The sequence below is a fragment of the Pongo pygmaeus genome, chromosome 6 (genome assembly GCF_028885625.2).
Source record: "Pongo pygmaeus isolate AG05252 chromosome 6, NHGRI_mPonPyg2-v2.0_pri, whole genome shotgun sequence".
Taxonomy (NCBI): Eukaryota; Metazoa; Chordata; class Mammalia; order Primates; family Hominidae; genus Pongo; species Pongo pygmaeus.
Window position 1 is genome coordinate 28,081,438 of NC_072379.2, and position 14,617 is coordinate 28,096,054.

At 46.1% G+C, this 14,617-nt stretch overlaps 1 pseudogene; it reads right to left on the bottom strand.

The window, feature by feature from the left end:
- Positions 1 to 2,205: 2,205 nt before the first annotated feature.
- The window catches only part of LOC129041488 (septin-14-like), a 57,647-nt pseudogene continuing 45,235 nt past the window's right edge, over positions 2,206 to 14,617 (bottom strand).

Sequence of the window (14,617 nt, forward strand, 5' to 3'; positions counted from 1 at the left end):
TCTCACTCTGTAGCCCAGGCTGGAGTGCAGTGACTTGATCTGTGCTCACTGCAACCTCTGCCTCCCGGGTTCAAGCAATTGTTCTGCCTCAGCTTCCCCAGTAGCTGAAATTACAGACACCTGCAGCCACGCCTGGCTAATTTTTGTATTTTTAGTACAGATGGGGTTTCGCCATGTTGGCCAGTCTGGTCTCTAACTCCTGACCTCAAGTGATCCGCCCGTCTCGGCCTTTCAAAGTGCTGGGATTACAGGCGTGAGCCACCGTGCCCAGCCTGAATCCATTTTAACATTTAGTTTTCCAGATTAACTCGAAGTATCCCATGACTATATGCTAATGAAACTAGAGGAGGCACAGCTTCAGCTCCGTGCAGGATGGATGCACAAGAGCAGAATCTCCGTGGGACTTCTTTCCGGAGCATCAGTATTACTGCAGGATTTGGAAGAAACAAATTTAAATAATTTCCAATGTAAGACACTGGAAATTTAACAGAAGCCTGGAAAGTCATCTGACTTTAATAACTGTCAGTCATCTGTGCCTAAGTCAGACTTTCTCCAAGAAAAAAAAAAAAGAAACTCTAAGGGGAACCTATTTTTCATTCTTCTAAGTAGTTAAAATTAGAAATCACAGCAAGTCAATAGAAAGCTCTTCCCTGCCAGTCTCCTAAAGCACAATATGGCCTTGGTATGGTTTTATTTGTATTTTTTGGAGGAGTGTGTTGACATGTTGTTATAAAAATTGGGGGGTTTTGACCAATTTTTGGAAGTTTTCAGCTATTAGTTGGTGATTTACTTTGTACGTCATTTAATTTTTCTGTCCTTTCTCCAACTTGGACTCAATCACTCCACAGGTCTCTAAGACTCTTCATTTTCTTTAAGGCTTTTCACTCTTTTATTCAGAATGGACAATTTCTATTGCTCCGTCTTCTGTTTCTAATCTTTGAATAAGCTCAAAAGTATTTTTAAAATTTCCTTATCTTCCTATTGTTTCATAATTTCCACGTCTTTGCTGAGGTTCCACATCACTTCATTCATTGTTAGAATATTTTCCTTTACCCCTATGAACAGATTTATAATAGCTGCCTTTAAACATCCTGAATTACAACACCTTGAATATCTTAGGATCACTTCTACTGTCTGCTTTTTTAATTGTATGTGGATTCCATTTTCGTGTTTCTTCACACGTCTCATGAATTTTAAAGTTGTATACTAAAACTGTAAAGAATCATTAAAGAGACACTCAATTCTGTTGTGTACCTTTGAAAAGCAGTGTTATTGTTTACAAACAGTGTTAATTGGGCTAGATTCAAATGTCAATACCTGTCTCCCCTATAGTGGGCACAGCTGAAATCCTCATTCAGTTCTTATTCACACATAGGTCATATTTGTATTATATAGATGTGTTTCTATAACAATAGATAATATATTATTCAGGTGTCATCATTATAATCTGTGTTAATTCAACAAGCTACTCCAGTATTACTGAAAGCCAGGACCTCAGTTTTGTCTGCTTATTGGATTTTGTATAAATCAAATTAAATTCTATGTATATTTTACATCCACTTAATTTTACGGAACATTATATTTGTGATATTCATGCTGTTGCAGATAGCTAAGGTCTTTTTTTTTTTTTTTTATTCTTTTTCAGATGGAGTCTCACTCTGTTACTCAGGCTAGAGTGCAGTGGTGCAATCTTCGTTCCCTTCAACTTCCACCTCCTGAGTTCAAGCAATTCTCCTGCCTCAGCCCCCAAGTAGCGGGATTAGAGGCATGCACCACCACGCCTGGCTATTTTTTGTATTTTTAGTAGAGATGGGGCTTCACCATGTTGGCCAGGCTGGTCTCCAACTCCTGACCTCAGGTGATCTGCCCACCTCTGCCTCTCAAAGTGCTGGGATTACAGGTGTGAGCCACTGCACCTGACCAACAATTTTTTTTTTTTTAATTGAACAATTTTTAAGTGTGCAGGTCAGAGGAATTAAGCACATTCACACTGTTTTATGAGCATCCTCCACATTCATAGGGGTGTTTTTCATCTTGCAAAACTAAAACTCGGTACCCATTAAACACCTCACCTACCTTCCTGTAGCCCCGGGAACCACTCTTCTACTTTGTGTTTCTGTACACTTAACTACTCTAGTAGTTAAGTTCGTATGAGTGGAATCATATAGTATAGTGAAGAAATCATGAGGACATATAATACACACTATATAACATATGTTTATTCATTTGAACAAAAACATTAACAGAGATCAGTAGTACATGGTGATTATAGAGGAAGAGAGATTAAAAAAAAGAAAAGGATTGGACAGACACAGTAAATTTATGACAGTGATGCTCAAGTACCACAGCAGTGAGTTCCCTGCCCCAGTCACAGGGCTGATCACAGTGGAGCTGGGAGCCCAGTGTAGCTGTCTGACTTCCAGAGCCCATGCTCATCCCAAACTTCACCGAGCCCTGAGGCACTCTGCCCCTGCCACCTGGGCACTCAGTGGGCCTGAGATTCTTCATGGCCTGGTCTTCTTGGCCTTGAGGGTGTGGCTGGCCTACTGGGATGCGGCTCAGCGGCAGGACAGGTTGTAGCTGTAGGACAGAGCAGCAGCTGTGAGGCTCCAGAAGCCACACCTCAGGCCTCCCTCCCAGTCCCCGCCCAGGGCTCCCATTCAACAGGGCCTGCTGCTGACCAGAGAGCCGTGGCCACAGGCTGTCTGAATCTGACCATGAGACAGAGTCTCCGCCCACCCTCTGTCAATCCTCTAGGCTCTCACCTCTCAATTGGACTGTGTGGCTCCATGGGCTTGAAACCAACCCCATATTCCTGCTGAGTCTGAAGATGATAATTCCCTCTTGTCACGGAAGCAGCTGTATTTCTTGGAGGACTTTAATCTCCTGGAGCGAGAGGGAAAAACAGGAGGTGGACAGGGCCTGGGTGGAAGACAGTGAAGAGCCCTTAGGGAGGGAGTAAACTGGGGCAGATCTCTAGGGCTTTTCTCTTAGTGGGCCCCCTCTTCTCCAATCCCATGCAGCCCCACCTGTTTCTCAGAGTTGGATATAAACAGAGAAACAGCCCCTCCCAAGGAATTTGTCCAGGATTCCTGCCTCCTACCCACACCCTCCATTGCAATGGGTCTTGTCCTCTGTGTATCAAACCCTCCCAATAAATCCAGGATGCAGAGGATGGAGCTGGAGAGTGTTCTACCCAGGGTAAGTGGGTGGGATGGTCTCTGACTTCCACATCCCCACCCTCCCCCAAAGTGAGGGCCCCAGCTACTCCCCATTTTTCCTTTCTGGGTGTTGATCACATTTCCCTGGAAGACAGCCAGCCAAAGACCCTCAGAAAGGCCCCTGGCCCATGACTTGCCCCCATCCCCACACCCTCCCACGCTGCACTACTGCCAGGCCAGCAGGGGTGAGAAATGTGCATAGAACAGCACTGGGACCTCCATCAAGCTCTGGGCTCTAGATGAGGAGGTGTGGGAACTGTGGCTCAGGGACCTTCTGCCCCAACACTCTCTGACAACAGACAGATAAACGCAGGCCCACTATACAAAGAAAATGCTCGGCCACTTAGGAGCTGCCTGACTTGGGAGGGGCACAATTTCCCTCTCCTTCTGTGGGCACAACCTAAGGGAGAGGCTGAGTCCAGCTCCTGCGGCTCCTGCAGCTTTGCAGTCAGGCAGCTCTGCAGCTTCGCCACTCAGGAAACAGGGACTGGCAGCTGCTCTGGAGCTTCCACCACTCAGAGGTAAGATGGGCCTGAAGCCCCAGCTCGGGGAGCATGGGGAGGACTGTGGGGCTCACACAGGAGGGGGTTTGCTGTGATCGAAGGGCTGGGTCCAGGGCTCTCTCCTCCCAAGCCTGAGGATCCTGGTCCCCGACCTGCCTGCCCCAGGCTCACTCCCACCCACACAGTCCTTCATGGCAGTGCCCAGCTTCACCAGGTTAATGAGGAACCCCCTCCCCCCACCAGCCCAGAGAAGGCACAACACCCTGGCCATTGGGGTGGTAGTGGCGGTGAGGTCCCATTGTCAGGTGCCCACCCAAGTCCTGTCCCCTGAAATCTCACCAACCGCTTCTGCCTGGACACCCGTTCCCAAGGTCTCCCACCTGGAACAGCCCAGGACCCTCAGCTGCCTCCCCCAGCCCTCCCTTCCTCTCCCGCATCTCCCCAGCTGGCCCCCAAGGCCACTAGACATCCCCAGTTACTTCTATGCTGGGATTTTAACAAGTCATGAGGGCATGGGGTCCCCTGTCTCACTGTTCCCCAAATCTACACTGAGCCCAGCTCGCCCAGGCAGTTTCTCTGGTCTCTCTAATGGAGGCATTTCAGGACCTGTGGCCACAGGAGGGCAGGGCTGGGGGAGGAAGACCCCCTGCTCTCTTGATGTGGAGGCCTCCAGCTGGGGGGGAAGAAGCCTGTCCTTCGACTCCCTGGAGCCCCTCCCACCACAGATCCACTCACCTGCTGCCCCACAGCCTCATCTGTGCTGTCTGGGGATTCATCTCCTGCATGGCCAATTTGGAGGTCTCCCCCTGCCAGGGTAAGGAACAAGGTCAGGGAGACTATTCTCTCCTCCCTCAGTTATACCTAAGCCGCCTTGACCTCAGGTCCTGGATAACCAGCCTGAGTGAGCTGTTGCAATGCTCCCACCAACTCCACTCTGCCCTGATTCTAGATTCACTCCCAGCTCCAACACTCACTGCTCGTGTCACCTTGGGCAGGCAGCCAGAACTCCCTGAGACTGTTTTTTCATCAAGGAAGTGTGATGGGAACCACGCCTTCCTCACAGGGCCTCCTGATGACTCAGTTTCATGTGGCTCTTAGCTGTGCTCTCACCATCACCCTTCATGGGAAAAGCGAGGTACAAGCACCCATAAATTCCCTTCCTCCCTGAACCCCATCAGGACCCTGTGAGGCCTGCTCAACAGGCTCATCATTTGTTCATCTGCCAGATGAGGAAACAGAGGCCCACAGAGGGCAGTGATGTGCCCAGGGCCTCACAAGAGAGGCTGGATCCTCCCACACCTGGAGGCCCTGTCCCAGCTGCCTTCACCCCACACCCCAGCACCACCACTGCTCACGGTCCCATCCTCTGGTGTCTATGGGTGTCCACATTCTCATCCAGGCTCAGCTATGGTGGGAGGGGGACAAGGTGTCTCGGGAGGCCTGGTTGAGCAGCACCTGCTTGTCCCAGCCCCACTGGAATCTCTGCTCCACAGGCTTTATGCCAGACCAAAGGCCTCACTTACCCCGTGATCCACCAAGGAAGTCCCCTGCACAGAACCCTCTCTTCCTCCACTCAGGGAATGGTCACCCAAGATGCCATCTCTGACAGTACAGGTACTGGGTGGTGACATGCCACTTCCTCATTTCCAGGGAAGGTTCTGAGATCTGGTCAGGAAGGATCCACAGGGAATGCAAGAGTCTCCAGATGCTTATAAGCCATCTGGAGCTTTTGGTAGTGCTCACTGGGCACTGGGGTGAGAATCCTGTGACTGACTAATTAGCACTGTCTGCAAAGGGCAGAGTGGGGAGCCACAGCAAACACACATATGTCCACCCTGCATTTACCAATTGAGACCCACCTGGCCTGTGAGATTCTTCTGCCGTCCCCATCCTTGGTACAGACAGGGTGACCCTCCCTTTAGAGGTGCAGTGCAGTCAGAAGCAGTAGCAGTGGCCTGACTTCCTGGGGAATTGCTGGGCTAGTTTGGGGAAGGAAGGAAGCCCCACCTACCATGCACAGCCCACAGCCTGGAGGTAGCTCCACGCCAGCACGATGGACCAGCATGGGAACCAGAGCCCTGCTCCTTCTGCAGCTCATCATGCCTGCTCAGCAGCCCAGCTGCCATCACTGCATTCCATTACCAGGGTCACCTGCCCCCAAACCCCCCACCTGCCCATGGGCAAACACACATCTTTCTGTTAATCCAGTCTAGACAGTGCTGGAGTTGTTCAAGTAAACGTTCAGTGAGAAAGTTACACACACAACACACACACACACACAGGTGTACACACCCCCACAACTGGTCCAGTACCCCTTCCAGCCTAATCTTTTTCTCTATCCCTCTCCAAAACACTTGACTCCCAACTCCCATTTCTACTTTTTCTTGATGTGCAAATCCTACTCAGTGTACTGTCTTTTCTGAAAATACTTTTAAATTTTCTGTAGCTTTTTCTGTGGAGAGGGAAAAGAAGGAAAGATTTGAGAAATAATAACGTGAAAGAAGAAATTATTTGAGAATAATAAGCAGATGTGTACATTCAATTCCCTTTTGAGAACCAAAAGGATCAAAACGCCTGGATGAGAATTTCTACGCTGGTCCTCTAAACCCTAAGGGCTCCGTGGGTCTGGGGAAGGAGCTCTGTGGAGGCTAAAGCAACTCCATCTTGGAAGTGAATCCACCATGTTCACTTTGGATTAACCCCAGTTCTGGGAATGCCTGTAAGATTCCTACTTGATCTATTGTTTCATGTGTAAGGTACACACTTACTGTAAATCTTCTACTTAGGTCGAAGCAACCTAGATGTCATCACACAAACTACAGGCTATGATGTGCACCTCATTCTCTTTCTGGAAGGCTGACCTTAATTGTCCTGCACATTCCTTATAGACCATATTTACCCTTTTCCTATACTAAGTAAGCCTGACTCTTCGGGGTAACAGCCTGGGGAACTACCTGTCTTGCTACTGCTCAAGACCATGCTTCTGTCCACAAATTCCCCCCAATAAATTACCTTTTACTGACAAACTGGATTTGTCTGTTTCATTCTTTGGTTTCTTGACTCCTTCTGTGTTGGGGATCCCTTTGCAGATACAGCCCTTTCATAAAACAAGGTATATTAGTCCACGCTCACACTGCTGTAAAGAAATACCTGGAACTGGGTTTAATTGGCTCACAGTTCCACAGGCTGTACAGGAAGCTAAGTGGCTTCTGCTCAGCTTCTGGAGAGGCTTCAGGGAGCTTAAAAACATGGTGGAAGGGGAAGAGGAAGCAGGCAGGCACATCTTACATGACTGGAGCAGGAACAAGAGAGAGAGGCGAGAGGTGCTACACACTTTTTTTTTTTGTTTTTGAGATGCAGTCTCGCTTTGTCACCCAGGCTGGAGTGCAATAGTGTGATCTCAGCTCACTGCAACCTTTGCCTCCTGGGTTCAAGCAGTTGTCCTGCTTCATCCTCCCAAGTAGCTGGGACTAGAGGCACGTGCCACCATGCCAGCTAATTTTTGTATTTTTAGTAAAGATGGGGTTTCATCATGTTAGCCAAGATGGTCTCGATCTCCTGACTTTGTGATCCACCTGCCTTGACCTCCCAAAGCACTGGTATTACAGGCGTGAGCCACCGTGCCCAGCCTACACACTTTTAAACAACTAGAACTTGTGAGAGCTTTCACTATCACAAGAACAGCACAGGAGGGATGGTGCTAAACCGTTCATCAGGGTCCACACGTATGATCACATCACCTCCCACCAGGCCTCACTTCCAACACTGCAGATTACAACTAGAGTTGAGATTCAGGTGGGGACACAGATCCAAACTCTACAGAGGCCTGTGGATGTGGTTGGATTTTGATGATCACAGCTGTTGGCAAAACTTGGGTCTTAACCTGACCATGCCCAGGAATGTTATGGTGCCTCCTGGTCCCTGGACTTTCTGGGCATGACTGGCCCATCCTCTGGATTGTAAATGCTTTAGGAGTTTCTAGGTAGGTTTCTGCAAAAGACTTCAATCTGTAGAGATTAGGAGAATATTATCCATATAGTCTTCCCAGACAACGCCAGGCACATCACTCCAAAATGTCTCACATCACCCTAAACCATGTCGGATAGTTGGACTGTGTAAGTTTCTCTAGGAGCAACGAGAAGGTACATTGTTGGTCCTCTCAGCTGAAGGCAAAAGGTCCTGGGACTTTGGAAGGGTATGCTGCAGAAAGCATTTGCCACATTCAGTATGCCATGGACCTGAGCAAGTATTTAGTTTTTCCAGGATTTGAGCCATTTGGGGGACAGCAGCATGCATGCCCAGAGTCACCTTATTTGGTTCTCAATAATCAATGATCAACTGTCATAATATCCCAACAATCACCTGTCATACTCCAGGCGCTATCAGGCTTTGGCACCAACCACACAAAGCTGTTTTATGGGCTCTGTGCAGACATGCAATCCCCATCCTCTCCAAGTCCTGAAGAGAAGCTGTAATCTCAGGCCAAGCATGGCGGCTCATACCTGTAATCCCAGCATTTTGGGAGGCTGAGACAGGTGGACCACTTGAGGTCAGGAGGTCGAGACCAGCCTGGTCAATATGGTGAAACCCCATCTCTACTAAAAATACAAAAATTAGCCGGCATCATGATGCGTGCCTGTAATCCCAGCTACTTGGGGGTCTGAGGCAAGAGAATCTCTTGAATATGAGAAGTGGAGGTTGCAGTGAGCCAAGATCATGCCACTACACTCCAGCCTGGGTGACAGAGCAAGACTGTCAAAAAAAAAAAAAGAAAGAAAGAAAAGCAAAAAAAAAAGCTGTGATTTTCTGTGCCCTCCTGGGAGGCGACATGGTTTGATGCACAGCAGTCCTCTTGTGCAGGATAATGTCACCTGGCTTCCATGTGGCTTCCCCTCAGAGCATGGCTTTGGCCACTCTCACCTAGAGACAGAACTTGTCTAAGGTTGCCTCAGGGACAGTTCCCAGGAGAGTGTTTGGCCCCAACATGTCCTGGGGGATTGGGAAGATGTAGACCCCTCAGAGCCAAAACTCGTTGTTTGCTCTGAAGGGACCAGTGACTCATTCTAGCCACATGGCTACAATTCAATAGCTCTGGGCTTCAGAGCTTCTTTCTTTGGAATTCCAACTGCCCCATTTCAGGACAGTTTGGCTCAACATTGAGGGGCTCAACACTGAGGAGAACATTGGCCTTCCTGTCATGGTAGGGGCTGTGGTGCTTGCTCCACTCCTGGGAAAGGGAAGAAGCAGCGGGACCAGCCTGCTCCTTACACTGGAACCCACACTCCATTAACGGCCCCCAAAATTCCACTCCTGGCCTGCTTGGGTCCCAGTATCTGCCAGGCCTGCTGTTGACACCAAAACAGCCATTGCTGTGGCCCTCGGCCCTGCCTCTCAAGGCCTTGCCTGGCCCAGCTACTGCCACAGACCACCTAGAGCCCCAGTGAGCTTCAGGTGAGTGTGGGGCAGGTGGGGCAGCCTCTTTCCTTTTTTTTTTTCTTGAGACAGTCTTGCTCTGTCGCCCAGGTTGGAGTGCAGTGGCGCGATCTCCGCTCACTACCAGCTCCGCCTCCAGGGTTCACCCCATTCTCCTGCCTCAGCCTCCTGAGTAGCTGGGACTACAGTTGCCCACCACCACACCCAGCTATTTTTTTTTTTTTGTATTTTTTAGTAGAGATGGGGTTTCACTGTGTTAGCCAGGAAGGTCTCGATCTCCTGACCTCGTGATTTGCCCACCTCAGTCTCCCAAAAGTGCTGGGATTACAGGTGGGAGCCACCATGCCCGGCCATATATGTGTAATTTCTTTTATATAATTTCAACTTTTATTTTAGATTCAGAGAGTACATGTGCAGTTTTCTTACGTATCGTGTGATGCTGAGGTTTGGGGTACGAATGATCCCATCACCTAGATAATGAGCATAGTACCCAATCATTAGTTTTTCTGCCCTTGCCTTCCCTCTCTCTTCCCTCTGCCCCATCTAGTAGCCTCCTGTCTGCTATTCCCATCTTTATGTCCATATGTACCCAATGTATGTCCATATATCCCACTTGTAAGTAAGAACATGCAACATTTGGTTTCTGTTTCTATGTTAATTCTGTTAGGATGATGGCCTCTAGCTGAATCCATGTTGCTGCAAAAGACATGTTCTTTTTTATGGCTGTGTAGTATTTTACAGTGTATATGTACCACATTTTCTTCATCCAGTCCACCATTGATGGGTATCTAACTTGACTCCATGTCTTTACTATTGTGAATAGTGCTGTGATAAACATACAAGTGCATGTGCCTTTTTGGTAAAATGATTTATTTTCTTTTGGGTCTATACCGAGTAATGGGATTGCTGGGTAAATGGTAGTCCTGGGCAGATTGCTTGAGGCCAGGAGTTTGTGACCAGCCTGGGCAACATGGCAAAGCCCTGTCTCTACTAAAAATACAAAGAAATTAGCTGGGCATGGTGGCACATGCCTGTAGCTCCAGCTACTTGGGAGGCTGAGATAGGAGAATCACTTGAACCCAAGAGATGGAGGTTTCAGTGAGCTGAGATCACATCACTGCACTCCAGCCTGGGTGACAGAGCAGAACTCTGTCTCAAACAACAACAACAAAAAAGACAATGTGAGAATATTGAAAGCTCAGAGAAAAGAGCAGCTCTCACAGACAAGGGATCTGGATAACATTAGCAGCTGATTTCTTGGCAGAAAGCTTGAAGGCCAGTAGGCAGTGGATTATATATTTAAAATAATGAAGAAACCTGTCAATTGAGAAATCTATAGCTGGAAAACTTATCCTCCAAAAATGAGGGAGAAATGAAGACATTTCCAGATTTTTTCCCCTCGTTCATATTTCCAGAAATCTTTTTTATTTCTTTAGATATATATAACACTGTTACTTTATATTCTGACAATTCTAGTATCTGGGTCTACAGAGTCTATCTGTTACTTCTGCTGGGTCTCATAGTGTATTGTTTCCTTGTGGTGTCTGTGAATTTTTAAAACTGGAGATCTCATTCTCTTTTTTTTTTTTTTTGGTGGAGATGGGGTCTCTCACTATGTTGCCCAGGCTGGTCTCAAACTCCTGGCCTCAAGTGCCGGGATTCCAGGCGTGAGCCACCACGCCCAGCCAAGATGTTCCTTTTCCTTGGAACTTGATCAACATAAAATCCTGAGGCCTGGTGTGGTTGTGTTCCTCTGCGGCAGATTCTCAACCAGGGACATTTCTGCCCCCAAGGACACATTTTGAAATCCTAAGACATTTCTGGGTGTCATAACTGTGTGTGCATGCACGTGTATGTACCTGCACATGCTACTGGCACCTCGTGGATAGAGGCCAGGGATGCTGCTCACATCCTGCAAGATTGACCCGCCCAGTGTCACTAGGGTGGGCTCCAGGCAGGGTCCGCATGTGCCTCTGCCAGACACCTAGACCCTGCCAGCCGGGGCCACTTTAAATTCTCTTTAAATTAGCTGGGTGTGGTGGCACATCCCTGTAACCCCAGCTACTTGGGAGGCTGAGATGAGAGAATGACTTGAACCCAAGAGACGGAGGTTTCAGTAAGCTGAGATCACACCGCTACACTCCAGCCTGGGTGACAGAGCAGGACTCTGTCTCAAAACAACAACAACAAAAAAAGACAATGTGAGAATCTTGAAAGCTCAGAGAAAAGAGCAACTCTCACAGACATGGGATCTGGATAACATTAGCAGCTGATTTCTCGGCAGAAATCTACAAAGATTCTATCATGAAGAAACTGAAAATCTGAAAAGACTACTAATAGGTAAGGAGATTTAATCAGTAATAAAAACTGCTACCAAAGAAAAGGTAGTACTAGGTGACTTTGCTGGGGAAGGCTATGAAACATTTAAAATTGAAATAGTAGGGCAGTTTCAGTGGCTCATGCCTGTAATCCCAGCAGTTTAGGAGGCTGAAGCAGGCAGATCACTTGAGCTCAGGAGTTTGAGACCAGCCTGGACAACATAGTGAGACCCCATCTCTACTAAAAGTACAAAAAAAATCCAGGCAAGGTGGTGTATGCCTGCGGTCCCAGCTACTCAAGAAGCTGAAGTGGGAGGATCACTTGGGCCTGAGAAATGGAGGTTGCAACAAGCTGAGATTGCACCACTTCACTCCAACCTGGGTGACAGAGTGAAATCTTGTCTTAAATAAATAAATAATATGGAAATAGTATAAAAATACATCCCAAACTCTTCCAAAGAATTGGAGAGTACGCTTCTTCTTTTTCTTCTTATTTTATTTTTTATTTATTTATTTTTTTTGAGACAGAATCTCGCTCTGTTTCCAAGGCTGGAGTGCAGTGCAGTGGCATGATCTCAGCTCACTGCAACTTTCACCTCCTGGATTCAAGCGATTCTCCTGTCTCAGCCTCCTGAGTAGCTAGGAGGACAGGTGTGCACCACCATGCCTGGCTAACTTTTGTGTTTTTAGTAGAGATGGGGTTTCATCATGTTGGCCAGGCTGGTCTTGAACTCCTGACCTCAGGTGATCTGCCTGCCTTGGCCTCCCAAAGTGCTGGGATTACAGGCATGAGCCACCACGTCCGGCCAGGATAATACACTTCTAAATGCATTTGAAGAAGACATTATTACTCTGATACTACAGCCAGAAGAGGACACTATGAGAAAAAAATTATAGGCTAACATTTGTGATAAGCAAACTAGCAAATCCTCAACAAAATACTAGCAAACTGAGTTAGATCACACATTAAATACCAGATAGTCCAAGTGGAATTTATTCTTGGAATGCAAGGATGATTCAACTACATGAATCAATAAATGTGACCACATGCAGAAAAACAAAATTAGATCTTTATCTCAAACCATATGCAAATCTCAACTCAAAATGGATGAAATACTTAACTGCTGTAAGATCTAAAGCTGTATAACTACTTTAAAAAATTAGGTATAAGTTGCTTAAGTTGGTCCGAGCAATGATTTTTTGGATACAAACTCCAAAGCATAGACAACATAAGCAAAAATGTACAAATAAAATTATATCAAACTAAAAAGCTCCTGCACAGCCAAAAAAAAATCAACAAAGAACCATGAAATGTGAGAAAATATTTGCGAACCATACATCTCATAAGGGGTTAATGCCCAAAATATACAAGAACTCAAACAATTCAATAGTGTGAAAACAACCTCATTCCAAAAATGGGCAATGACCCTGTAATTTTTTTTTTTTTTTTTTTTTTGAGATGGAGTCTCACTCTGTCACCCAGGCTGGAGTGCAGTGGCATGATCTGGGCTCACTGTAACCTCCACCTCCTGGGTTCAAGCGATTCTCCTGCCTCAGCCTCCTGATTAGCTGGGACTACAGGTTTGTGCCACCACATCTGGCTAATTTTTGTATGTTTAATAGAGATGGAGTTTCACCATGTTGGTCAGGCTGGTCTTGAACTCCTGACCTCAAATGATCTGCCCACTTCCTGACCTCAAATGATCCGCCCACCTCAGCCTCCCAAAGTGTTGGAATTACAGGCATGAGCCACTGCGCCCGGCTGAATCGGAACATTTTTTAAAAGAAGACATAAAAAGCAAATAGGGATATGAAAAAATACTCAACCTCATTAATCATAAGAGAGATGCTAATTTAAAACACAATTAGATGGCACCTCATATCTGTTAGAATGGCTATTACCAAAAAAAGAAAGATAAGTGTTTACAATAATGATTTTATAAAATGTTGATGAAAATGTAAATCTGTACAGCTATTATGAAAAACAATATGGGAATTCATTAAACAATTGAAAATAGAATAACCATATGGTTCAGCAACCCCACTAATAGTTACATATTCAAAGGAAATAAAATCAGTATGTCAAAGGGATATCTACACTTTCATGTTTATTGCAGCATTAATTAACAATAATCAAGATATGTAATCAACCCTAAGGGACCACATAGTTGAGATATCAAAAAGAAACTAATCTCCAGAAAGAAAGAAAAAAAGCAGCAGGTGTACAGGAATAAGGTTCATAACGAAGGGAAGTGAGGTGGGAGAGAAAGAGAAAATTTAAATGGTTGCTTTGGTTTCTGGTCACTTCCTAGTTTCAGTTTAAGTCTTCATGAGATCCAGCTATGCCTCTTGTTCTTGGATGCCATGACGTACCCCTGTATACATCCAGACTTTTCCTTTATACCTAAGCTAATGGATTTTTTTTTTTTTTTTTTTTTTTTGAGAAGGAGTCTCACTCTTGCCCAGGCTGGAGTGCAGTGGCGCGATCTTGGCTCACTGCAACCTCCACCTCTCAGGTTCAAGCAATTCTCCTGCCTCAGCCTCTCAAGTAGCTGGAATTAAAGGCATGCACCACCAGGCCTCGCTAATTTATTTTTAGTTGAGACGAGGTTTCATCATGTTGGCCAGGCTGGTCTCAAACTCCTGACCTTAGGTGATCTGCCTGCCTCCGTCTCCCAAAGTGCTGGAATTATAGGTTTGAGCCACCACACCCAGCCAAAATTTTTATTACTTATAATTCAACTGTCTTTGAGTGAGACATCTGGCCTATAGTGCCTAATTACCAATTTATTTTTAAGAAAAAGGAAGTTCATGTTCCAATTTACCTAAGAACACTAAATGTTCTTAAACTATAGCCACCTACACTTGAGAGAAAGAAATTATGGTTTCAAAAATATGTCTTCACCAAAAACGTATTTGTGGCAATTAAAACTATATTAATAGCCTTCTTTTCCATTTTATTAGAAATGGCATGGAATAAAATAATTTACCAACTTAAAATTTCCTCATTAATCAAGGCCAGCATTAGTCAACATTTGCTTATTTATAAAAGTGAAGACAATTTTCTAGTGCATTAATAGCATTAGACAGTACAAGACTCTTCTCAAAAGTAAATGGCTTGGGTTTGTCACAAATTAAACTT